The sequence below is a fragment of the Leuresthes tenuis genome, unplaced genomic scaffold (genome assembly GCF_036924035.1).
Source record: "Leuresthes tenuis unplaced genomic scaffold, fLeuTen1.0.hap1 SCAF_8, whole genome shotgun sequence".
Taxonomy (NCBI): domain Eukaryota; kingdom Metazoa; phylum Chordata; class Actinopteri; order Atheriniformes; family Atherinopsidae; genus Leuresthes; species Leuresthes tenuis.
This window is the reverse complement of record NW_027325362.1, coordinates 13,740,008-13,767,442: the sequence shown is the minus strand read 5'-3', so window position 1 is coordinate 13,767,442 and position 27,435 is coordinate 13,740,008.

Below are 27,435 nucleotides of genomic sequence, written 5' to 3'. Positions count from 1 at the left end.
TGGCTTCAAAGACTAAAGGACTAAAATGTTATCTTTGCTAGCAAAAAAATCTTGTCTTTAGCATTAAATATTTCATCTGACGTGTTTTGTACAGTTAACTTTTATTTACGTTTTAATGTGTTTATATATGCTTTGTGTTATGATCCGTACTTATTGTTTGTATCTGTTTCTAAGCACATTTACTTTGGGCCTAGCATATGAAATGTACAACACAAATAAGCCTGACTAAACATTGAAGTTTCACAATAAACACAAAGAAATTGTATTATTTCTCTGATTTTTTTCTTACTCTGTTCCTTACACAGATGCGGCTTAGGATTTGCTTCATCAGCGCGTCAACGTTTTCATGATCCATACATGTTCCTACATCATGGCATCCACTTTCCATGTCTCGTAAGTGTTTATTCGGCCACAAACGCATTTAAGGAAAAGGCATAGGATGGTGAATCATGGTAATTCATAGACGTTCATGCATGAGATTACTAGCTTGAGACTGGTCTTGCGTGTTTTCCACAGCCATTCTGCCTTTCCACTTCCCTCTCTTTTCTGCTGAGATTTCGCTTGCAAATTATTAGGGTTAAAGTACAAAGTACAGGTTTAGACAGTTAAAAAGGCCTACATGCTTATTACTCACACCTTTTTCCTAATTACATTTCACAGATCATAATCCTTTCAAATCACATGAATGTTGCCTGACAGCAAAAAACTGCCAAGGGACGCCATGCCACAGTCTAAAAACGTGGATTGTGACACTACTAAACTTTGGAGATGTGGAAAAGCATGCCTATTACACACTCATACTGTGTTTGAATATTATATAGAGAGCTCCCAGCTTGCTCAAAAGAAATGGCCTAATAGTACACTGATCACATTTACCATATTTTAATTTTCTCATAAAAAATTCAGTTAAACATGAAGATAAACGACTAAGCTTTTAGAAGTTTCCTTTGTAGAGTGCATCATGATTGCTGAGGCAGTCTGTTCATCAGAAAGTTTTTCTCCTCCTCTTTTATCATCATAAATAATGTTGATTAATTAGCAAGTCAAAATCAATGAGGATAATCTATACAGAATATATCACTGTCAAGAGAACTGTTAAATATTACATTTACACCGGGAGCACTTTAATCAAAGAAGTCTTAACATATTAATTAGGACTCAGAGGGAACACAACAGTGGAAATCTTAAAAATAACTTTTAGAGTCAGACTTGGAGCTCGCCTGTTATCAGTTTTTATGTTTATTCTTCTTTACAGCCTCTTTCTGTTTCTTTATTTCAACATTGTATTATCTTTTTCCCTCCACTTCTGCCTCTGTGCGTGAAATATCAGGAGTGTGATTCCCACAAAACAACATGAAAAAACAACCAATAACACAATCAATGGCATTGATTGAATATTGTTTTTGGATCCAAATATATAAAATCAGCAGCATTATTCTTTAATCTGGAAAACTGAAGTAAACTGCGCAGCACTTGTGTTTGTGTATAAAAGGAATATTTCATTAAACTGTACAGTAGTCAGGGTTGAGTATAGTGTATGGTTTTCCAATTACTGGTGCTAAATCAATGCTCTTAAAACTGAATCAGTGCCTTATTGGTGTCTGAACTGATACCCGCGATACCTAGAGTCTGAACCGATGATCATCGTTACCATCATCGTCCTCATCAGCATCAGTTTTGTTTTGTTTCGACACCATGGATGATCTGCTTGCCTGTTTGCAAATGAAGTTTTTCACTGAAGTAATCATCATCAGGGGTTTCATTAGTTGCCTACACATCGAGAGGGCCAGTGCTGGCTCGACGTGGAGCAAAAAGGCAGCATCATTTCCAGTTATTCTGTAATTTATTTGTAACTTGTTGGTTAATTTATTCCTTTTACAAGCAGGCTTTAGGCATTTTGGCCATATTTTAGGCTGTTAATGGCTACCTGTTGCCTTTGCAAGTGCATGCAAAATACGATTTGACAAATATATCAATGTACCAAGAAATGCTGCTCAAATTAAGCAAATAGTTAATATGACTACGACACACAAAAAAGGTGCATATCAGACACATGTAAAACAAATGACTAAAAACATGGCTGAAATATCATCTGTGCAGGCACAACATAAAAGGCATTTTTCTTTAAAACAGACCTTAGTATAGTCTGCTGCTTTGTGACTGACTGATATCCTTCATGAAGCGAACAACACGCGTTTTAAACTGGAATCCATAAGAGGCAATCCCATCATATGATGTGAGGAAGGGATGAAATTTGGCTGTTTAGTCTATGTGCATTAACATGCTAATACGGGACAGTGACTAGCCCATTGCTCGCTATTTTGGAATCTACTGGAGGTCCAACATGACAGAACTGGTTAAAAGATACATGAAGGCTTCTCCTTCAGGTTGCTGAGGAACATCTTTTAAAGTAGAAAATTAAGATTGATGTCTCACATTGCTGTTATTAATATATTGATGATCCTGTCAAAACATTACAAATCACATTTTTTCCCCTCATATTTATACATTAGCCCAGATAATTGATGAAAATTCTGTAAAGTCCTTAATTTTTTCCCCTTATACGCTATTTGTCTACCATCTGCTCCACTTAAGAGCTCCCATGGGGATGGTTGTGGTATGCTGAAATCAATGACTTGAGAGCCTTCAATGCCTCACAGGAGTTAAGACGATCAAAGTTAATTACACTTTGAGATCACTGTGTAATATTACCATACTTGACTAAAACTGAATTCAAGTACCAATCTCTGTATTTTCCATACAAATACATAAACAGCACTGACTTTAAAAATTATCAGCAAAGAACAGCTATCGTGTTATGTCATAGAGTTGCTGCAGAATGTACTGACATTAACATGGTAACCAGCTAAAACGGAACAATTCCCTAACCTAATACTATGTTGCACTTCAGGGCACAACCCATTCCCACAACCAACCCATCACATGCTGGCATTTGGTCAGACTCCTGCTGTGTCAGTTTTTCACACACAGGGTTGAACACAAATCGTTGGATGCTTTGAAGCCATTTTTAAACATGCTCTGGTCTCCCTAAATGTTATTGAGATGTTCTGAATCAGTGTCATGTCAGAAAGCAAATGTCCACACCATTTGGTCAGGACTTCATGCAGAGATTTTCCACCCAGCCCCTGAGTAAAGTCTCCTGAATATCAACGGGTGAGACGAAGCTTCAAACATAGCAGGACCTATTCCAGAGCATTTACTGCCTGTATGTGAGTGAGGTTTGTGCAAGTTGGTAAGAGCTGGACCTTCATTCTCTCTTCTGCTGATCTGTTGCTTTCCACATGCTCCTGGTTATTGTGGACTGTAAAAGTACTGATACAGTCCCTGCATCTCCTCATTGGTACTTCCAGTCTTGAGAATGCATCTTCAGCAGAAAGTCTCCTGCTGTGAACTACATGTGTGAGCAGCAATTGTGTGAAAAAGACTGAGCCAGTTTTTTGCACTTTCTCTTGAAAATCTCTGGAGCTTATAAGTGGAAATGGCTAATATCACGTGTGTTGATAATTTAGCAAAATAGTTAAATTTTCCCCGCCATTTATTGTTGGCATAACTTCACACCACGGGAAGGATTACTGGCAATATGAAGCCGTAGAGCAGTTCCCTGTTGTACCCCATTGAAAACTGATGTGTGGGGCTCTTGACTAAGTTGCAGTATGTGAAGAGTTGCGAATGAGAATGTGATGCAGAGCAAGGAACCACAAATGTAGAACACTTTTTTTTTTTTTAGTCGGATTTTTCAGAAGACATGTTGGCTATATAAAATGCAACCATACACAAAAAAAGTGAAGCCAAAACAGAAGTGTCTTAAATGGTCAGGAAGGGATGGCTCCTCTGATTGCAGAGTTTCAATTTTATAAAAAAACTTTTCACTAGTTCTGTATCTGAGTAAATAGTTTCCTAATAACAAGATGCTCCCAATTACCAGTCGTATGTAGTTTTTAATACCAATGCAGCATAATGTTCCATTTAAAACTGTCATGTCATGTTTTGAGTTTTGTTTTTTGTCATGTCTTGTTTTCAGGTTTTAGGTTTATTTCTTGCCATGTTTTTTCCTTTTCACATTATTAGGTTCACTCAAGTCACCTGTCTTTGTTTCACAGCTGCACCCCATTTCCAATCACCTCACCACAGTATTTAGCTTCCAGGTTCTCCTCAGTTCTTTGCAAAATCCTCACCTTACTATGTCTTGCTACGATTTTCATGTTCTTCAGATTTGTCAGGTCAGGTTTTGCCTCTTTTTTCCACAGCCATAGTCTTGCTTTATTTTGCTCCACTTTTTAGTTCATTGTTATCCGGCTCAGCCGCGCTTTTTGTTTCTTGTAAAAATAAATCAAGTTTTACTTTCAATATCTGCATCTGGGTCCTCTCCACCACGCCACGCACAACCCCTGCCACCGGTTGTGACAAAAACTGTGTTCCTATTTCATGGCTAACATACTGCATGGATGCCCTTATGTCATTTCTGTGGGTTTTAAGTGGGATCCAAGTCTCGCATATGACGTACAGCATGAAGATACCAAGACGGCAAAAACGCCGAACTGATGCGATGTCCCAGAAGTTATGTCCATCTCACGTATTAATTAATGTGTTGACATTTCTCTTTTGTGTCACTTTAGATTCCAAAAGGCAACTAAATTCTATAAGTTTAGGTCATGTCCATGCTCAGCTCAGTAACATGAAAAAAATCATCCTTAAAATAATTTGTACAATTATGATTTTATAATGCCAGAATTTGTGATGTGCTTTTGATGTGATTAACAAAATAAAGGGCAACAAAAGACAAGAACATGTTGAACATTAGTCTTTGAAGACTATTATGTTGCCAAAGTGAGAGGGCAAGCGATGGACATATAGTGATGTCACTCGCTGGGACAAACACGGTAACACACGTATGCAAAAGAATGGTTTTCCGAGGAGAAAATTGTCTTTGTGGGGGTTTGTTCCCATAGAGAGGGGAATAGTTAACTGATTAACATCCACAGTGTCACAGTCCAGTTAGGAGTTTGTAGTTACATTTCAAGTGGATGGAAAAAAATCCCAGGCCCAACAAAACTTCAAGCTAATCAAGAAACCTCAAAGATACTTAAATATCTGAAATTGGGAATTTAATGTACAGAATGTACAGAATACAAGGGCATTTAATCTCTCCATAATCATGACAGGCGTTGATGTGAAATGAACTGTATCTCTTCTCCTTGACCAGTTCGTAGTGGTCAGTGGTCCACGTCCAGGAGACTAGATTGGATTTATTGCTACTGGGCCAAAGGTAACAAATACATGCAATATAAGGGGGAAGATGGATGCCATTATCCCTGGATGGATTTCGTGCCCATCATGAGGGGCAATCACACGGAATAGATTGATACTGCAAGCAATATTTTTATATTAGACTTATATATCTTAACAGGACAATTCACTTAAAAGACAGCAAAACAGGAAGCAGCTGAACCAAATAGCTCTGCAGAGGCAACTCTTCTTAGAAATATTTCTGTTCATTTAAAAATTTCTCTCATTATCTGCAAGGATCAAAGTTTTAGAAAGGTCAAAGTCTGACTACTGATATTACTCAAAAACCATCGTCTCCTCGGGAGGTTTTTCCTCGGCTGAGGCAGGGATATCTTCATCTCATCTGCAGGGTCGAGCAAAGGTTCCTGAGAGTCCTCAGAGAGATGAGATGGGGTTACGAGAGGTCATGTAGAACAAGTCTGTGTGACAACAAATCAGAGGCCACCCGTTGGTCTCAGTCACGTGAAACGAAAGGAAAGAAGGAGGAGAAACTCAAACACAAACCTCTACAACAGTGACTTATGGTCTCATTCTTTCATAATAAACTGAGGAAAGTCTAGCAATAATTGACATGTGTTAGGAAGTTTTGTGTCATATTTGCTTGAGCTTTTTAAAAAAAGCCTTCTAAGTTTGGCTACAGCAACATTTCTTATTGCAGTCATTTGTTAGGGAAATAAAGAAAAACTACATATATATTTTAACGTGTCTGGTAATAGATTTTTAATGTTCATTTGTCTATGCCCCAAAGGCTTGGATCTTTGACATTTGAAATAATTGTTGTTCGAAGGATCATCACCAGGGGAGGATTGTGAATTGTGCAGGGATGATTTGAGTAAATGACTGTGTCAGCCTGTTTATTTGTAACATGATTGCCTCGGGCACTGCCACAGGACAGCTATTAGAGGGTCTGGCCATAAAGAGATCGAAAGAAAAGCCCAGCGATCACGCAAAACTTAGATCGTAATGTGACAACTTATCAGACAAAAGCTCCCCCACAGAGAAAGAAAAAATTAAATAGAGAGGAGGGAGGGAGGGAGACATCATTGCCCACGGATGGAATAATATAACATATTAAAATAAAAGAAACAGTATAATAATCATAATTATCTGAAGTGGCTGCAGTGTCAGAGTCCCAAGCATTGCCCCATATGTTTTAGCATATTGCACAAAGCTGCCCAATCCATGTTGGCCTAAGGGGAGGTAGGTAGCAGAGGACAGCCAGCGCTGTATTTAATTAGATGACTCCAATGCCTCTCGCCTGTGGCAAGACCTGAATATAAGTGGAGGGTTTATAATGTGGTCCGTAAGAGCTACTAAATAAACACTGCTGGTCCCTGTGGGCTGAAGATCATGAGAGGATGCCTGTCACTCCCAAGATATAAACACATCAAGAAGATACTGAAAGCATTAAGGACAATAAGAAAAACGCAGACACACCAAAGCTGTTCCAGCGACGTCTCAGAAGCGAAAAGATTATGCTGTCTCTGCGGTCAAATTTATATTGGAATTAAAGTGTTTTTCTCTGTGATCTCAATGAAATACAAGTGATGGCTGTGGCTGCAACCAAGAATTGTTTTTTTTTTCAAAATCACTCTCTTTAAACAATGCAGTCTTACACCAGAATGCGTAACAATTGCATTGGTCCACAGAATGTAACAGTTTCAGCAAAAAAGCTCAAAATTTGTGAAATTACTCCTCATCGTTTCCCTACGCCTGCTTTTCAAAATTGTAAATGATTACTTTTTTGCATAATGTGAAACAGTCACGAATTTTTTTTTAAAATTTAAGATTACTACATTTTGATGGTTCCAAAAAAGCTACAAACCAACGTTTTCCTCGTCAAACGTTAACGTGCGTGCATGAAAATGTCACTAATGTGATATCACACAGCTACTAGATGTAAGATAATGTTTTAGCGAGGAGTGATGGTGTTAAACCATGGACTGTCAAGCAAGAGAGCCAAATTTGAGTGCCAATATTACCCAACAACTTTTCATTTTTCTATTTTTCTGTATGTCATGGTTGGTTGGGATCAGGCATGAATAACACATGGTTATGTTTAGATATTAATGAACAATATGGATAGGATTAGGGATAGGGATAAAAATACAACAACAAACACATGGTTAGGCTTGAATATTGATAAATACATGGTTACTGGTTTGAAAAACAACACCTGAACACTTTCCCATACAAAACATGATGCAATAAAAAAAAATTAAAAAAAACTGGGCCTTTACTGTGACCACACATACCTATAAAAAAATGTTTTTGGATGAAACAGGGCAGCTTTATGTCTAAGCTGATGTAACGTATGCAAAAAAGAAAGAACTCCCTACTCTTTTTTAATTCCAGCCAAAATAGAGGAAAATCCCCTGTTACGCTCTGTAGTTCTTTGTTCAGTTTGCACGAACAAAACAAATCAAATGAAAAAAAAAACAATGGAAATTATAGTCTTTTTTTTGTATGTCTTAACAAGTGGTTACAAATTGGTTCCAATTAGTGGCTAACTGTTCACATCTGGGAAGTCATAATAAGTGGTTTGATAAGAAAATTACTAATTATTCTAATGTTCAGTGCATCATGTGCATAAACTCTACAGCCAGACATCGACCCAGTCGGGTAACTGCATTTTGCATTACGCAGCACATCTGCCTGTACAATAATTTATTAGTCACACTATGTTTTAGATGTTAATATAATGTAAACTGAGCAGATAACTACAAAAAGTTACATTTACTCTCACTCTGCTCTAGACAAGTAATAATTATGCTGTCCATCTGATTAATGTTATATGCTAAAGCTAAACTTTGATACAAGAGTCGTGATTTGAGTTTTTTTACACATTATAAATGGTTTCTTGTCATGATCCAAACCAGAGAAAAGTACCACTTTAAGGCACAGGCAAGTTGAAGAAATTATCCTCAGAAAGCTCCCAGCATAACACGTCTCCACGACAACTTTGGCCTGGCAGAGGAATGCTTGTAATCTCCTCTGGCAGGGACGGATCCTGTGGCTCAGGCCGGCTGTGGAGTGGACAGTCCTATTGTTGGATAAAACCTCAAAAGAAAAAGACGGAAGATGGGACGGCAGGCAGGAGGCCAGAATGAAAGGGCTGTGGAAGCAGTTAAATGGAGAGCAAGGATGGATGGATTACTGGTGTGGGGTTGACAGTGAGGAGCGGGTTGCATCTTGCTTTTATACTCTACATAATATCCCCCTAATATGACCATTCATGTTAGCTCCGTTTTTTTGTTATTCTTTACAAGCAAAATATTGCCTTTGACGAGAAATGTTAATAATGTGTTTAGATACTAAGAGAACGTGACTGCTATTTCTGTTTGTCGGTCATTTAACAGTAAAAAGTCTGTGTTTATGTATGCGTTTGAGGAAGGCTAAATGGGAGGGACCAAGGTTTTCGGAGATTATGCTAAATCATGGCCAGTTAGAGGAGGGGTGAAGCAGAGGGCCAGACAAAGACTGAAGAGGATGCTGCTGCTGGTATTCAAATGGGTAAGAAGGATGAGAATTTTTTTTTTAAAGTAGAGGAAAAGGAGAGGGAGAGAAAAAGCAGTTTCTCCACCATGCCAGACACTTTTTTCTGGCTCCTCAAACAGATGCTGAGGCAGATGGTGGTGAATTAACAGAAGATGAGAGAAGAAGAAATGGAAAAACCTAAAATGGGCCCATGGAGGGAAAACATTAAAATATTGTGTGTTTGTGCATGTGTGTGCACATGCTTTTGTGTACGTGTCTTGGAGTGTGTGTAACTGAGTACTAAGGTCCAGGAGAGAAACTGTTAAACACTATCTCAGCTGGGAGGACTAAAGAGGATGGGTGGAGGATTCCCAGTCAGAGACAGAGCTCGCGATAATAATCACAGGCGTGAAATTACAATGCTGATATTTGTTGCACCCCAGGGTGTGGTATGGTATGGCGTGGTGGGGCTATCGGAGCTTGGAGAGTCCACATATCACCAGAGGCCTTCGCTGGCTGACGGTCATCAATGATCAGAGGAGCAGCCCATCACCCACACTTCTATAGAGTCACAATTTAAAACAAATAAAAAATCACCTGTGCTGTGTGAGAGAGAAAAAATAAAACCTAAACCTTGATTGCTTAAATTACGATTTTATTGGCAGAATTATTTTTGTGAAGAAATCAGGTCTGCTATTAACAAATAAATGAATCGTGCCATCTCGGATGAGTGGAAGAGTAATTCACACTTAGTACGATTCTTTTATTTTTTTTGTTCATCTAATTCAAAACCCTCAATTGCTTTTTCTGATTTTTCTACTTGTAAATCTTTTTTCCTTTGCTAACATAGAGGAAAATATTAGTTCCTTTCTCAAAGATGTGTATTATTTGATTAAATCCAGACAAGATGATGATTGAGTGACACACAGCTCATTTGTAAAAGTGATTTCAACATTTATTAGCCTTAACTGAAGATATGCAGGTATTTATAGAAGTTGAAGTGTTACATTTTGTAACAATTGTTTGCAGTTACCAGGGTTTAAAATACACAAAGAATTGCAATGAAATTACCTAGAAACCTCATTGCTACCTACTGCAGGGACTTGGTGACGTAACAGCAGTTAATTTCAGTTTGTTTTATTTGCCCCAATTTACAACAAAAGACATTAAAGAGGAAGTAAACAAGTTCTAGTCCACTTAGATAATGCAGCTCAGTCCAGTCCAAACATTTATCTGTATTGTAAAATTTAAGGTCAGTGACTTGAATGAATAGTTTTGTTAATGTGTTTTTAATTTCTTTTGTCTTAAGTTATGTCTACACATGAATAGCCGAACAGCGTTTCAAGTGCTCAGTGAGTGTGGAAGCTACATGTGTCCAGCACTTTTGGCAATGAAAACAAAAAGCACTACTAGATGACTTCTTATCAACTTCTTGTCAACTCACTGCGACTTGATTGGATTGTTTTCAAGTATGTTGTCACTTGTTTGTACCTGGCAGAAATGAGCATTTCTTTAAGGAGGATAGCAACAAGATTTAAATGAAAACTATGAAATGAAAACAATGTCTCAGCTTGTTAAAGAAGATGCTTCCTCACTTCTGATAACTTGTGTATAACAGGTTTTTTCAAAAGCTGATTTCTAAACATGACCAAACATCCGGTACTTACATAATCTTAAAAGGGTGAAAATGTATGCATTGAGTTAGATTTATCACAGGCATTGCACTGTAGGAAATATGAATTAGGACAATATGTTCAGGTTTCTGAGTTTCTGGTCATGTGACTATCCAAAAGTTGTAGCACCAGTGTTTATTTCCACATAGAAATGTCACTGATGCAGATATATATTTCATCATTAAAGCCTGAACCAGATACATTTGCATTTCCTTCTTATCATTTGGGAAGATATTCAGAGTGATCTGCCAACGTGACACAGGTAAAGGGACAATATAAGCCACTGTTGTAAGGTTTGTTGCTTCAGGAGTTTACCAAACTGACCAATCTGAGTGTCCTTTCTGTGGTCTGCAACATAGGTTACCATAGAAATATTTGCAACTTCACATTTTTAAAACTTTTTGCCAACTTGTGATAATTACTGAGAGTTTGTGTGGGACATTGAACAAATCTTCACTTTCCTGCCTGCTCATCTTATTCGGCAGAGAAATCATAGGCAGAAAAGAGGCAGTGTGTACTTCAGCATGAATATTCTCTTGGCGAAGTGCCAAACTCTGACAAGACATGACACCACATTTTCTTCTATTCACTCAGTGAAGGAGGAAAGAGAAGCAAATTTTCATGTCCATCATCTCCTGCCCTTGCCTCTGTGAAAGTCCTGTACACATCCCCCATTTTCTGGGGTGAAAGTGAAAAGTAGATGTGTTGTCAGGGAAAAAGTGATAATGGCTGTGAGACATAGACTGATCCCAATTGCCCTGCTTTCAGCCCCTGCCACCCCCATGCCCCCTGACACTAAAGGGTTCACTGACAGATGGGACAGGGCACTGTGGGACAGAGTGCTGATCTGGCATAAAAAGTCCACTAGACAGGCCTTTTTCTTGGCACCAAAGACATGCACACATAGTTTAGTGTTTGGATCATTATCATCCACTTACATTCATGATGTGCGGTACAACTTTGAACTTTTGTAAGAGCTAAATGAAGTTCATAGAACTCAATATTAATTTTGGGACAAGAGCTCCTAGAAAACCTTTTTGTTTGATAAGAACTCTGATTACAGCTTTTTATCTGGGGTACAATCAAAACTACATTCCAAACTAAAGGAGCAAAGCCAGGTAAGTACATTACCTCTGCTCTATCCCACCGTGTTTAATTTCTGCCATTTGTAAAGTAGCCGAGTGCCTATAATGCATACTGTTTATTACTTCACAGGCACTTTTCATTCAGATAAGCTTCCCCTCTCAGCAGAGGGAGAGATAACTCAAGGGATCTATCACCAGAGGGAGTGAAAAGTGAAGGCCATTATAATGTCATCACAAGTTATCCAGGCCCAGAGACCGAATATTGTCCTCTGGAGAGTAGATATAAGACATGAAAGGAAGAGATGAGGGACAGTTATAGGGGGAAACGGAGACATGTTGACAGACAGGAGGTGAGCAGGGGAAAAAAAATGGAAATAATAACTTATCAGAATAACAAATCTATTCTGTCTATTTAGAATTATGTTGCATTGGAATAGGCAATGCATAAGCTGCCTGTTAGAGTTATACCAGAGAGAGTAGAATGGTAAAGATGCACTTTGTCTTCAGACATGAAAACAACGCTCCTTGTCTGGCACAATCCCAGTAGGGGCTAGTGGGAAATTGCTGTTTTTACATTTCTGTATCGTTTTCCCACAAGGAATATGGGTAACAAATGAAATATTCAGTCAGATTGTCTGATTTATTCCTTTTATTATCCTCAAATAACAGGCCAGCAGCCAAAGAGTGACATGCCTCATGTAGGGGTCTCTTTCCACTCGAGGCCTGATAGACTTTCAAGTCTCCATGCATAAATAGGTCAGGATTGTTTGAGCACCTCAATATATCTTAAAGATTTGACTTTGCAGAATCCCTAAACAGAAATTAAAAATAACTGAATAGTCAAATCAACAACATAAAGTCCTCAAAAGGGCATGGAGAGCCTGAAATAAAGGATGTTTTTTCTCAATCCTAACAAGTCCCTCCAGCATGTGATTCCTCACCAGAGGTCTGTGATCTGAGTTCAGTAAAAGCCCCTGTGTCTCTGTGATGTTTGAAAAGCAGGAGAGACAGATGCCCAGTTACGACATTGCAGTAACACAATGAGCCTCATCAGATATTGGTAATTGACCATTAATGAACTCCCTGTGACAGCCCACAGAGGAATACCCATACAGCCCCAGGGGACCACTGGGCAGCAGGAAAAGAAGGGCCTTGTGGCATTAACATTCTCCCAAGGCTACAACAGGCTTTTAAATGGCCAATCAATACAGAGCATTAGTTCATCATGCCTTCTGAGGGACCCAGGAGGTGTCTGCTGTGTATTGGGAGGCAGCACAAAAAAGGGAGATGAATGCTGCCAAGAGCCCTATTCTTCGTGAGTGATGAATGTAGGAAGCTAAACATGAGCTAGATTTGTTGTTTGTGGAGGTCATTTCTTATTGTCTTGTCTATCAGATTTTACATCAGGGTTGTCCTTTATGGTGTATGGGGGGGCATATTCACCAAAACTTAAGCTTTCCACTTGTGCTGCTCACTTCAGCAGGACATTTTAACCACAACTGTAAAACCAGGACAAGGACATCACAAATATCCCGTGACATTTACTGTACATATCCTATTAGATAGTTATGAATAAAGCTAGGCTTGCTCCCCAAGGAGCAGTTTTATTCTTAATTTTCTCATTTGTGTTATATGGCACAATGAAATGGATATTATTACATAGAATAGCACTATCATACAAATACCATTCTGTGTCCTTGAAGGCCGCATAATAAATGGTTCATCACTGGCAACCAAATGGCAAGACAAATTTATGGCTACTGATCTCTTCCCATCATAAGAGCAAAGTACTCAGTAAAATTTCATTGTAACTTGCAGGGAAATAAATAAATTTGCCCCTTGACCTTGAGAGAAAAAAAATCCCCTCCCACTCATCCAGCTGAGAAGATAGACCCCTCTGCCTCCATCACTCGTCGCTCCTCTCTCTCAATCACCTCCATACATCTTGCCTTCTTTGGCACTGTATCCTTACATAGATAGTTGGCTAAAGATAGGTTATCTCACCTTCACGAGCTCTATATCTGGATCCCCTGAGATCTTTTGCGGCGTCTTTCTTTGTCTCTGCTGAGGCCCGGCCCCCCTGAGGAGCAACAACAGGGTAGCGAGAATACATGAAACAGTACATCTGGAGGGACTGAACGATAAAGGAAAAAGGAGTGCGAGAGGTGGAGACAGGACATGGTGAGAAATGACAGGAGATGAATATGCAGAAAGATAAAAGACTGAAATAGAATATAACAGAGGGAACAAACCCCTGGACGCTGGCTCTCTCTAATGGAAACACATGGCAGAGGTCTGAGGGCTTGTCAGCAGTCTGCCTCTGCACAGTGACATTCGTGTCTGATAATCTGGCCTGCCATAAAATTAGAATAGCAAATACCCAATAGACAGAGATGCATGTCCTCCCTTTCTAGAGCTGTTATGAAAAAAAGAGAAAAAAAATTCTGCCAGTGTCTCAGAACGCCACAAACTTCAATTTAGATTTACAGTGCTGCAAAATGATAGTTGATATGCATTCTAAAATTTTAATAACCTATTAAGTTATGACTTCAATTTCCTTTTATGAATGTTTTCCATGGAGAGGGCTGCCATCACTGGAAAAAGACAGAAATTTAAAGAAGATAAATAGTGCCATTAATCTATAACATTTCACTCCCATTATTTCTGAAAACGAAGTTATTTTTACTCAAATTGTCACATAATTAGCTTCTTATACATCACTTAAAAGCCAGAAGATTACAATATTTGAAGTAAAAAAGATCATTTGTTATAATGTTTTGTCTATTTTAAAGGGAGCTTTTGAAGTTGATTTGGTTTCAACAGCTTTATTAACAACCACTGGATCAGAGGGAGGTTCAGTGAGTCCCCTACGTCTGAGAAAGACACGCTGTGAGATAGAACTGCTGCAAAGGTCAGTATGTGTGCTTTATTTTCAAAGATCACTAACATATAAATTCTCCAACATTATTTATTGCCCAACACCATCCTTTACTGCATAAGTGGATATAAGCTTCAAAACTATTAAACAACTCATCATAACTCCACTTTGTAGAGGGTGAGTGTGGGAGTGCAGCAGGGAATAATAGCTTTAATCTGTCTGTTGTTTGTCTCATGGGCATTAAACACCATCTTGATATGAGTGAGACTACAGTGCACACAGGAGGGGGTCCTCATAATATTTAATAGGTCATCAAAGGGAATGGGGGGTAGACTGCTGACATTTGCCTGGATAGTTAGGAGAAACCCCAGGAGTTGTCATATGACTCATTACCAGAGCACAGTCGACTTGGTTATATCATCGTTCAAAGAGACTGCGTGTAAGAAAAATCATAATCTAGCACATATAACTATTCAAGTAAGAATGGCTCCATTAAGTAGCATGATATTTTGATTCTTGTTTTCTCCCTGAAAATAGAGACTAATCAGTTAATACAATTCTATTACTGCCACTGTGAATGAGATACTTGCTGCCATTAGTGTGAATGCCCTGAGAGCATCACAAAGTACAGCTTAAACAATGATTCCTACTGACTGATATAGATGGATTATACTTTGGCCATCTCTGTCTCGGTGCAGCCCTCCCTGAAGAATCTAACCCCCCTGCCTCACCACCTCCTCACACACTACCTCTGCTCAAAGATTAAGAACTGAAGCCCCTCAACTCAGAGGAGATGACAGAACATTTGGAGCAGCAAGATTTTCCATAAAAGAAAAAAAACTAAATGTTGACGACTGGACCAGCTGCTGACCTCCTCAGGCCTCCTGGACAGCAGGTGTCAGAGGACGGTGGTGAGAGTAAAAGTTAATGTAAACTCCATTGTCTATGTTATATTGAGTTTACCCCAAATTATATTTACATAGAGATTAGAAATGTATGTTTGTATCAGTCGAAGGATGTAAACATTGCTGTTATGCAGCACATTACATTCCTGTGACTGTGAATAGCTCTTCCTTTGACACAGAACAACAACACACACATTTGGTGAACTGTATGAAGGCTGTAATGCTATATCTGCAATCAGTCTTTTTAAAGTAAAGAAAGAGTTATATGACTATGAGTTATATAGTTATATGCCCATCACAGTGAATAAAGGGCTATTAAAAAATGTAGCACATTAGCTACATCTTAACCAATGGACCTGACAGCAGTACATTTCAAGAGACAAACCACCCAGTGGATTCTCAGATACAGTGGCACTGAACACGTTAGAAAAACAAAGAGACAGATATCCTGTTATTTTAAAGAGATTTTTTTAATATATATTTTCACTATTCTGACCTTCAGTCTAGGAGGTGTGAATCTTGAATATGAGCAACCCAATGTCATAAGAAAGCGTGCGATGGTTTTTTTTTTTTTGTCCACAAGTTCAAAATCTAGCAGTGTCACAATTAAGGCACAGAAATAAGATGGAAACATTTTCTATTGCCAGTTGGGTTGAAAATGTTCAGGCAACATGATGTAAACCATCCAGTCCATGTATTTTTTTTATCCATACATTTACCATGTTTTTTAGCAGTGTTAAAACTCAAACCAGCAGTGAATGCAGAAATAGAAATAGAAACATTTTACAATCATGGGACTTAAACTTAGATCTTCTGCATGGCATGGCTTGGAAATTAAGAAAAATAAAGAAAACGTAAACCCTTGATCCAGATCCACGTCAAATCAATATGTTCACTCCTCAGATATACCATGTCCCACATAACTTTTTTTTTTGCCAGGATGAGTTTTACTATTAGTAAAATTATTTAGTTCTGTATCAAAGTTTCCATTTGTATTATATTTCTAGATCCATACGCTGGATATAGTCAGTCACCATCTCAAACTATCTTCTTTTTAAAGAAGAAAAATAAAACATTGACACAAACAAGACCCTTCAAACTTTGGACGACCCCCACACCCCTGCACAAAACAACAGAACTGCACTTAAATGCCCCTCACACATTGATTCCGCTCCCGAGGGCCCAAACCAATTTCTCTTGTTTTTCAGACACTCTCCCTCCCTGAACCTGCAGTGGCCATCAAAGACATTCATCCATCCGCCCTGGATGACTATGACTGATCTCGCCAACAAACGATCAATTTGTGTTTGTGCTCTCTCTCTCCTTCTTTATTTGCACTGTATGCTTTTCTTTCCCTGCTTCTCTCTGCCTCCCTCACTTCATCCTCCTGCTGTTTTGTTGATGTGCAGAATATGATGAAAAAGTGAGAGCACAGATCGCTTTGACACCGTGGCATGTAAGAGTAACAATGCAATCACTATTTGACCTTGGAGAAAACTAATTCATATGTTCATCCATCTAGATTTTTGACACATGTAACTTTTCATTTCAGTGACAGCCTACAGATCATCCATGCAAACATACTCTAATAATTCTTTACGTACCGGATTGCATTATGGAGAGTACTTGCTTGCTGAGAAAGAATCATCTCAAAACCACACTGTTACTTGATTTGGAGCGACTTCAGTATGGCTGATTTGTTCAGTTGTATATGCCTCGCATTCATTCATTAAGTTGTAATTGGACAGGATTCTCAACCAGGAATTTAGCATTCTCAGATTCCTCTAAGGCATGCAAGGTGATGATGACAGTGCTAGAAAGAGCTGTTAATCCATCTTGTAATTGCAGCGAGCAGATTGCAGGGTTGGACGTGTCTGTGAAAAGGCTGCAGAGAAACATTTGTCACCAGACGTGAACAGTAGCTGGCATTGTGCATTTGGGTGTAACTGCATGCGCAAAGAAAGCTTTTGTATGTAGTCTGGGAGCTAAATGAAAGTAAATGTGTTGTTTGTGTATGTGAATATGCTTGTGCATGGACCTGTGTGCGTGTGTTTGTGTTTGTGCTTGTACGATGATGTATCATGGTGTGTGTGTACGTGTGTGTGTGTACGTGTGTGTGGTGGGGGTCCCTTTTCCTTGCTATTCACAGACAATTTGTAAAGCCGGCTGTTGAAGTCAGGCCGAAGCCCGCGGAACAGCTGGAGCCCCTCCATGATTGATAAACGTGGCTGCAAGAACTTCATCTCTCCGTGAATGAAGACAAAGGCCCCACAATGCACAGCCAGTGTGTTACGCCTGACTATCGTTAAGTGTGGACTGCGGACCTGCCCCGGTCCTCAGCTGGGGGAGTCGAGGTGCCAAGAGGGAGGTCAGGACCCAAACTAATTACCATTTTATGACAAAACGGTTCCTTTGTTGTGCTTATATAATTGATTTACTTTTCAGGGGGAGATCATTATGAAGTGTTTTTTAGAGAGTGGGATTAAAAGGGGGCTAAAAGGGTTTAGTTATAGTTATTCATGTTCTCAGTGTCAAAAAAGTAGGCACAAGGATAAGGTGTGTCTAAAAATATAAATGTAGTACTAATAGAGCTCCATGAAATGAGTGGACATAATAATTATCTTTCAGAAAACATAATTATTGTTGCAATCAAAAAACACAAGTGGACAATAGCATATCGATACTGTCGAAATCACTGACCCTGCGAGTGGCTGTGTGCTGTGAGCATCAACCAGGAAAATGTCTTATCATCATTCATTATGAAAGATTAAAAGCATATTACCATGTTGTATTGATTCTGGCAGATACCAGCTTTCAAAAGAGATGTGTGAAGAGGACCGTTGCCTCAGTGTCGTAAACTTTTGTCTAGTTTGTGACCCATGCAGGACCAGGTCAGTGACTCAGCGCAGGGCCAACTCTGTCAGAGTCACCCAGGGGTGGTAATTGTTACATCTGGCGATGAATCCCACCCAAGAATCTGATAATACACATACTGGCAATATGTGTAGAGGCATTTGCTTTTTCCGTCTCATGTAATATTTCCAGTCAAAGTTAAGTTTAAAATAAGGTGTAATAGGGTGCAATGTTAAATGATGCTTTAGAAAACCCCAAAGTATTAATCTGTCTAACACATTATTAGTTGATGTGTACAGCTTATTTGAGTTTCAAGCATTTCTTTCTGCAAGGGACAAATTATGTTTTGCACTCCTGAATTTCTTCGTTTGACGCAGAGAGCAATGTAGCCTGCACACATCCATCCTTGACCTGCCTAATGGCTGGGCTTTGTTGAAAACCCGTCAGACAAATTGAAAAGTTTTCAGTCGCTAAGTGAAATGTATGGCTCTGCCTCTGCTCCAGAAAAATTGGGGATTGTTCTATTTTAATTCCAGACTCAATTTCAGACATCCTCCACTATGCGAGAAAGTAGATGTCAGGCCTGTGCTTGTCGACATTTGAGCTGCCAGGACACACGCAGAATGAGTGAATATTGATGAATACAAAAGATGTACACAAGCCATTTTTCCCGGTTATTGTTTGTATGGAGGCAGGGGGAAAAAGGAGAGATGTGGTACCCTTTGGATCCCCGGGGAGTGTGGAAGCCCTCTCCATATTTAGATTATTCCCTGTGAAGCTCAGAAAGAGATATCAATCTCACTTTGAGGCTGTGGGCCGTCATTTGTTTGTGAGAGATGCGGCGCGCTGCTCAGATGACTGTGCCAATTCTTCAAATCCCACTTACAGTAGGAGTTCACACAAACATGCACACCATGAACTGCAGAGCATCTGCCACTTTCCCTAGCCTCTGTGTCCCAGGCATCAGTGTCTGCAGCAGTGGAGTCTGCACTGTGGCACTCTGAGATCTTGATTGAGGAAGCAGTTGAAACTCTGTCAGCAGCTGAGAGTTAACAGTGAAGAAAGACACAATGGGTCTTTGGGTAGAAGCAACAGAAGTGCTGATTGGTTAAATGGGTTATTTTCTTTCTCTGTGACATTCTCTGGACAAAAAAAGGAGATACAGAAAGAAGGAGTTTGCTTGCTTTGGGATTGGTCAGTCACTGACCTTTTGACATGTCCGATATTCCTTTTTTAAGATTTCAGGAGGAAGAAAAGGAAAAAAAGTTTCTTTAAAAAGTCATGTATGCCCACAGCATCTTAAACTGAAATCATGTCTTGTTGTGTTTCCCAAACATGCGGCACCTTGTTGCTTTTTTGAGTATTTTTGTTCTTATTTGAAGATCTGGGCTAAAAAAGCAATTTGAGAGAAACACATCTTAGACTCTTTCAGTGCAACATTGCATTGGTGCCCATAATGTAGATTTTAAGGCCTAATGACGAATCACAGAAGGTAAATAATTACTTGAATCCATACAAATACAGCCATTGTTAACGTTAATGAACTCCTCCTGTCTGGGTATTTCACTCTGTCATGGTGTGCATGTTGTATCTTTATGAAGTCTAAGGCAGCACATGATAACTAGCTATTATCATTTTTAAGGGAAGAGCTTGAAGACCTCTCACCCCTTGCTGTATATAAATTTTCATCACTTCCTAAAGTTGTGTATTTCTATTTTTTCTGTGTGTCATGGTCTCCATCTTTACCATCTTTGCACCTCTCTCCGAACGACGTTGTGTTGTGTCAGGTGTCTAGCTTGGATGTGGTTTGGTTTTAGCGAGGCAATGGGCCATGCAGGCCTTTTTTCCCCACAGTGGGTTTCTAAGCAGAGTCTTTGCCCTCACATGTGTTCAGTTGGGCCTGCTTTACCAACACTATTGATTGCAGGTGATGTTCTGGACTCTGTCCAACTGACCTTGAAGGGGGAGCTAGATACATCATTGTCCAAAGGAGAACCTCTAGAGACCTTACAGAAGCAGCATGTGTTAAGCAGTCTGACTTTGTCAAGCCAATACATCTGTCAGTGCTTTGGACACATGCATCTGGAATGCTGAACATTGTACGCATCCAATTCAGTGACATTCAAAAACCGATCCAGAAACAAACATTTATGTTTCAGCTGTTGCATTACTCAAGTGACCATCCATGCACTAAATATCCCTCAACTTCCTCACCTTCTCCTTTTGCCTGCTAATTAGAAATCTTAATATGTAATCATGTTAACATTGGACCTAATTTGTGCTCCATGCCTCTTTGTTTCTTACACACCTCACAGCAATTGATGGATATCCAATGAGACGCAGAGTCCCCGCCAAAAGGAGTAGCTCTGCAGCTTGTGACACATCACTGAGGCTAGGGGGAAGTACGCCTTAAATTAATTAACATCGGACCTCTTGTAGCTGTTCACTTCTGTAAACAAACATTTTAATATGCGGTGATTAATTAAATCTGCCAAGCTCCTCTGCCCCTCCCATAGATCTTCCTTCACTCTTACTTTCCCCATCTTGTTAAAGAGTTTATTATGCGCTGTGCGAGATTCACAACTTTGTCCAGCAAGATCTCCTCAAGTAACGGATTTCAAAATGTTGCCAAACTGTCGTGTGATATCATATGTCCAGCCCCCCATTTCAATCCAGAATTCCCATTTCTCAATAGCTGAAGCTATAAGAAGCAACTGTTACTTGGCACCTGTGAGGAACAGACCAATAAATCGTGCCGTGCACTAGTCCTGCCCTCTTTAATAGCTTCTGGGTCCTGGCTGTGAGAGAACAAAAAGGTACCAAAGCCTCTTGGGCTACTTTGACCGACTGCAATGACTAATGTGCGGTGTGACAGATAGTCACAAATGTGTGTTTTTGACATCCAATATACTGCACTTGTCTACCAGTTGACAGTGAGCATGTGTATCTTATTCTATGGTCAAATAAGATGTCAGAAAATAAATAATGTATTCTACTAGTAAACCTTAAATGTTTGAAATGCAGTATATTTAGTCAAACGTGATCAAACTTTCTTATATGCACACTATCAGAATATCTCAGCTGTGCTGAATACAACTGTGCCAGATAATGATGGGGAGATTTTGAAGTCAAGATAAATAAATTCAGACACTTAATAAATCCTTCAAATTATCTACAGTGGATACCTCTGCATTTATCACGTGAAAAAAAAAAAAAAACGAAAAAAAAGATTTATGGAAATCCACATCAGCAGGGAATGGATGCAGACTCAAGGGGCATCAATGCACAGGTAAGCTGCTTTTGGTGGGTTCATGTAAATCCTAAAGTCCAAAAGTCAATTACTGGGGCATCTCAAGCGTGTGTTACTGAAAGACTCTGATGTTTTATTGAAGAGAGGCTTTAATTCATCGGGCTTCTCGGCTCCCTTTCATGCAGCTTGGAGAGGGAGAGCATGGTTCCTCCTTCAGATGGCCAGTGTCATATATCACACACACACACACAGAAAGAAAGGCAGAGAGAGGGAGAACACACACTAATGCCCAAAAACAACTCTCAGGTGGTCTGCTTCACTCCACTGACCAGACCATTACCCCTTACACACACACGTATATACACACGCACATAGCCCTCTCAGTGCAGACCACACAGACTAAACAAGAAACTCGAACTCATGCATCTTGTGCTCTCTGTGTGCACCATTATCAACATTTAAAACAAGCCGATGACAATCCTTGATTTCTGATTAAAGTGCTTTCTTTGGAGGTAACTCACAGCACCTTGGCAGCCATTTCTACCTGCTGATCACTGTGGGCTTTATTCCCACTGGAATATTAATAAACAAATGCTCTTTGCAGGCTGACGCAGAACGAGCGCTGTCTGGCTCTAATGTCTCCACAGCTGGAATTAAGGCTCATGGTGGCATTGTCCAGACTAAGGCAGGCAGACAGCTTATTTTTCCACTGTGATTAGCCAAACTGTGTCGCTCATATACAAATGGAAATGGGATGTGCATGAGTGTCCCCCACTTCTTACCCTCTCTCTCCCATCTGTCAAGACAATAGATTTGAATCTTTAATCCATGAGCAATCATTGAATACTGGGGAATTACAGATTACAGATGTTTTACTATGCCTTTTCTCCCTTCTTCTCCTCCTTCTCACTAGATCTCCAACCCTGATGTGTGTTTCTCTGTTCAAGCCCTTCAGCTACCTACCATCACAATGTTACCACAAAAAAGGAGCTCATTCACGCTCTCACACTTGCCACAGATGTGTGGAGTAAAAAAAATAGATAGAGACACACACACACACACACATTTCACATACTCGTTCTGTGCCATCGTGGTACCATATGACACTGTCATCATTTGGTAATTAAACCCTTGCTGGCTTTAAATATGAAAAGCTGGCAAGAGTTGATGATGATGATACTGGCTGCTGCTCAGCCCAGATTTTCAAAAACCATCCAGACAGGCAGGAAACATATTGTTGCATTGTTGTCTTAGTTTGGCCATTCATTTTCCCCTTAGACTAAAAGGAATTAACCGTTAGATCTTTCACTCAGTTTAGAAATCTACTAATAATGGGATAGTATATTTGACGTGAAAAATACTTTAATTGTGCCTGAAAAAAAAATAAGAAAGAAAGAAATTTATCTGACTTAAGCCTGCCGTTTAGTGTGATAAATGATGGGCACAGCCATGTGCATAGAGTTACAGTGGCCTCCAAGTGAGGAGAGGGAGGTGGTGCCAGGGAGAGATGGGGGAGCATGAAGGGTGAAGTGAAGGAGGTGTGTTTAATGTTCAGCCCATGAGCAAGTGGGACACTATTTAAGAAAAAAAACAGACAAGGAGGGGAGGCTGTGGTGGGGTTTGAGGACGAAGAGTGGAAGTGCAGGTGAGAACTTTGTCCATGGAGAGGAGGCAGGAAGAGCGGGTTTACAGATGTCTCAACATTAACCTCACCCCCACTCCTTCTCCACCTCCACCACACGTACACATTCTTTTTCCACCCCCTGCCAGTCTCAGACAGAGTAGATACTGTTGACCAGTCTAATGGACTACGCCATAAGATCTCTTTCCCCCCACCAACCAAAATCACTCCTCTCCCTCAATTTTCAATCTGCCTCTCCTGCAGACTCTGGTCATAACCCGTAAATGTGGTGTGTGGCTCTGAGAAGAGCTTAGGTTCCATTACCGACAGCCCACACAGCTTTATGGCCATTTAAGATCCTCGATTTGGTTCCTCCCATTTAGACGCTCCTGCAGACCCCCAGTGTGTCGCCTTAACAGTCAGAGTGAAAAAGCACTTATTAAGGCCATTAATGTCAAGATTAGCAGGGCAGACTCAACGCTCATTGATGGAAATGTATTTTTAATACTCACAGCAATAAACATAACACTGAAAAAACAAGATAACAGTTGGTCAGTTTGTGTGTATCAGCCAGTCTGTAAGTCCAAGCATGTCTGTTATTTATTATCATTAGTTATGTGGAGCATTAAACATAGATATGTCAAAGAATATAATATTAAGCTCTCTATTTTCTATGTTATTGGGTTCACATTTAATAATAATAAATTTAGCAAAACACATTATTTGTATATTAGTGCTTTTTACTTTATTTTGACGTTTATTCAAAGATTCAGTTTTTCCAACAGATTCTAATATATTTCCATGCATTTGAATCCCTACAATAATATGATAGTGATGTGCTTACCAAAAGAAGGCTCTTGTTTAAATGGCCTTTCAAGTAAGCAGCAGATCACTGCCAGCTGAGTATAAACTGTTGTGCAATATCCATTACCGGTTCTTGGTCCAGTGGCAGTCTTATAGCCATTTCTGAACTTCAAGCACTGTAAAGAGTCTTATAATACAAAATGTTTGTTAAATAGCCGATAGAGAAGCTATAATCTTTTAATGTTGGGTTTTATAGCTTTACCACGCTCTATCGTTCTTGTGGATATTGTAATATAGCATTTTTACTGGTTATTCATCTGTTAATGTTCCAGTTACTAAGTTTTATACTCTCCCTTATACTCTTTCCCACTCGGTACCCCTTTGCACTGTTAAACACACAGAGAAAGTTTCCTCTGTGAAGTTTATCTGACTGGACTAAATATCTTGCTTCACCCTGGATTGAGCAGATGAAAAATAGAACAATGTCAACATTTCAAAATAAAAAAAAACTGATCATTGGATCCTCTATTGTCCCTGTCGCTGTCTGTGTGAAAAGGAAATCATTAAAAATGCTTGATTTCTTCGATTGATGGATTTTTATTGACTTGCTTTTTCTTATGCAAAAATACTTGCAAGCAATTTTACATTTTGATCATTTCAAACAGGATTTGAGCGTTGTACAAACTAGGAAAGATACTCGACAACAAATCAATTGGAAAAAGAAAGAAAAACAAGTAAATTACCAGCAGTTTTCCAATGAATTAATGGGTAAGGCCTAGTCAGGCTTCAAATAGAGAAACACTAGTGAGTGTTTTATAAATGTAGCCTGTATTCATCGTGCTGAATTAAACAGTGGAGGGTGCAGCTGTATGCAAACTACAATTCAATTTATTTTTTTCGAACATTACTGCCAAGTTTTACAGTTGCTTTTAATTCAGCACCTGCATCGCTCTGTGTTCTTTGATTTCTATTTTTCTTCGCTCCTTTATCAGTTCGTAGCTCATTGGAGCAGGGTTGCTTCCTCTTTTTGTTGTCGCCTAAACCGTTTAGTTTTGGATGATCGGTCAAAGATTCTGACAACCAGCGGGGAGAAGCGCGACGCCCAGCCGGGGAGGGAGCGCAGGAGGCCGGGCAGATCTACTGGGCTGCATCGTGGAGACGCACCATTAGACAAGGGAGAGCCATGCCTCACAGCGCGGGTCGATCAGGTAAGGATTTCTGCTTCTGCCTCAGACTAATGTCAGCATTTGTTTGCAGGTATGCTGCTTACACTGAGAGGACGAGACTGTGAGGGCTCCTGCTTAGATATTCATCTGGATTTTTATTACATGTCAGTTTTTTTTTCTTGTTTTTTTTCTCTTCAGTTAAAAAAAAAAAACAATGCGCTTTGCTTACCGCATGTAATTCAATTTTTGTGTTATCTTATACGTGAATAATCAAGATAATATATTATGATCGTTATCATTATCATTGTTGTTATTATTATTGTTGCAGAAATTAACTTAATAATCTCTTAACATCCCTTTTATGTTTGGGGCTTTAATTGAAAACATAGATCACCATCTCATTCACCTCTCAATTTTTGGGTTTCGATGGGAAGATCAATGGAAAACACTTGTAATGATCTCATTAATTATGGCAAAATTAAAAGCAAGTACAAAATCAATCTGCGACGGTGTCGAGAATAGAGTCAAATTGATATCCATCTGCTCCCGTTATAAAGCGCATGAATAGGCAATCTAAGGACGCAGCTGATATCCTGCAGTGTGGCATAGCCTGCCCATATGGCTACGGGTGTCAGGAGACTCCAAATCATAGTGGGATGCTGCAAGTGACTCCTGATATGATGCTGATGTTTTAACTAATAGAGGAAAATAGATTCAGGGGAAATGTGGCCAGTGTTGCGATTTTGTAACGCACAAAAAAAAATGGCTTTTAAGTACTCCCAGCTGTAATGCAGCAGGTGAGTTGTATCGGTGTGTCCCTCTGACACCTGGGTGTCCCTATAGTGATAATAATTTAATGAAATTCATTTAGTGAAAATATTTGCAGATGAAATCAGATCAATTTCTTATCAATGAATCCTCAGTTGCACGAAGTTGATTTTACAATGAAACTCGCGGGGAGCTGCAGTGATCTTGGCACCTTCAGGGCTCCTAAATAAGTTCTAATGTGTAATTTACAATAAAAAGACAAAAACTTACATTTATGATATGCTTTTGTTGTTTTTGTTGTTGTTGTTTTCTCACTCTCAGCAGTAGTCACGTCTACAACCAGGTATCTGCACTCAAATAAATATCTCATTTTCATGAATCATACAAGAAGGGACTTTACGAGGTTTGGAGTCCCTGCATGGCCTCAGACGACAATAAGATAACAACAGCATTATCGATTACATGGCACGTGCGTCAGAAGCCATATGCTTCAAAAAACGGAAGGAAAAGATTTGTTTGGTCCTGCGTGGAAATTAATCACCTCTTCCCCTCCTCTGTGGTATTTATTCTCCCTCTTTGCACTTCCAGAATTGTTATCTATTTGTTTATTATCGTGTATTCATTTTATGTTTTTTTTGTTTGTTTGCTTAGTTTTCATATCACGAGACCCACATTTTTACATTTATTACAGGGATGGTATATGACTTTTCAAAGTAAACAGGAATTAAGATCAATACTAGACCTATGTGATCTATCACGGTGTTACCTGAGTGGTTTTAAGTGTCAGATATGTTCAAATCAACTGTTCCGATGTTCCCTATTGTGCAATGTTGGGGAGGAAAAAAATCAAAACCGAGGATTTTTAAAAGGACTGAAGTCAGGACTAACAGCTTCTTAATCATCGCACCGTTTGTTTTGCTGTAGAGCTGTGACACGCGGACGTCACTGTGGCGGTGCGGAGAGGTACGGGGGGCAAGTAGGGGTGTTGTGGGCGAAATAGCAGCAGCTTTAGGGCAAAAGTGCACCGACGTGTGAAATTACAGCCCACGGTGCTACATATTGTACCAGAAGCTCCTTAACCCCCCACCCCTTCCAAAAAAAAAAAAAAAAAAAAGGAGAAAAAAATGCAGAAACGACAGGAATCGTCCTCAAACTTGTCCAGAGAGTAGCTGGACGCCACAGGGATCTCTTCGTTATAAAGTCCACAAAGCCTCCAAATAACAGCTGAAGATTGTTGTTGTGACAGCAAACAAAAAATAAAAGGAAATACAACCAACAATCACGGGATAGTATCCTCCATATATATTAGGAAAAAAAGTTCATGCTGTTTTGCTGCAAAACTGGCGAAATAATGTGTTTCAGACAGCGCAGTAGTTTATGTATCAATCGCGTAATGCCGCCTCCAGTGAGTAAGATCTATACATCTCCTTTCCTTTATTGTTTCTCGTTGTTTTCTATTGGACTGAGTTCCAGCGGAAGAGATTAGCAGCGCATAATTCACAGTAGTCTTACCACCAACCTTTGACCCGTCCAGCCTCGGCAGCACAAGCGCGTACCTGCCCACCTGCGTGCATGAGCACAGCGGGTTGCGTAAGCTACTGTATGAGCGCCATCTACAGAGCGGAGCTGCACACAGGCGGCCACGACA